Consider the following 902-nt stretch of genomic DNA (forward strand, 5'->3'; position numbering starts at 1 on the left):
GGCAAACTCTTAGCCTGTATATTATTTATATGGGTGATCCTCAATAATTATATAGTTATTCTATTTAGCTTGCTATTGTTTATATACCGTATTTCAGTATATTTTGTTTTTTTTAAGAAATGGATACAAATAATATTGACTGTCAACCGTCATATTCTGTGGATCTTATGTAAATGAGTAAATAGAATTGCTTTCTTTATTTAACTGGATTTTGAAAGTGAACTTGTTTTGATCCCAGCTTATCTGCTCGAAGGTTTGGCGACAGTTCAGTGAGGGGAAACAGCGTGGTGGTCCGGCGCTGCGGCTGCTGCTGCCGCCTGCAGGTTGTACAGGCGGAAGAACTCAGCCCTGGCGGCCGACACTTCGGGGGTGTCGCGGACCTGGCCGGGGACAGCTGGCAGGCTTTGGCTCACAGCTGCTACATTATGGTGCACAGCTGGCTCTCTGTGGTACACAGTTGGTGCATTACGATGCACGGCTGGCGCTCTGTGGTGCACAGATGCTGCATTCTGGTGCACAGCTGGCGCTCTGTCGTGCACAACTGCTGTATTATGATGAACAGCTGGTGCATTATCATGCATAGCTAGTGCATTAAAGTGCACATCTGGTGCATTATGGTACACAGCTGGCGCTTTGTGGTGCACAGCTTCTATATTATGGTGCATTTCTGTCTCTCTGTTGTGCACAGTTGGTGCATTGTGGTGCACAGCTGATGTATTATAATGAACAGCTGGTGCATTATGTTGCACAGACGGCACACTGCGATGTGCGGCGCGGTGGGTGGCGGGAGTTTCGTAGCTGAGGGCATTGACAGTCGCCAGCTGATCCTGGTAGGCCCTGAAGAAGGCGCCACGAGCGGCGGCCACTTCGTAGTTATCGGCACGGAGTGATGGTCCTCACGC

The 902-nt window shown here is 49.0% G+C and overlaps 1 pseudogene; it reads left to right on the forward strand.

Moving 5' to 3' along the window:
- The first annotated feature begins 740 nt into the window (after positions 1-740).
- The window catches only part of LOC119593652, a 20407-nt pseudogene continuing 20245 nt past the window's right edge, over positions 741-902 (forward strand).

The sequence above is a fragment of the Penaeus monodon genome, chromosome 32, assembly GCF_015228065.2.
Source record: "Penaeus monodon isolate SGIC_2016 chromosome 32, NSTDA_Pmon_1, whole genome shotgun sequence".
NCBI classification, from domain to species: Eukaryota; Metazoa; Arthropoda; class Malacostraca; order Decapoda; family Penaeidae; genus Penaeus; species Penaeus monodon.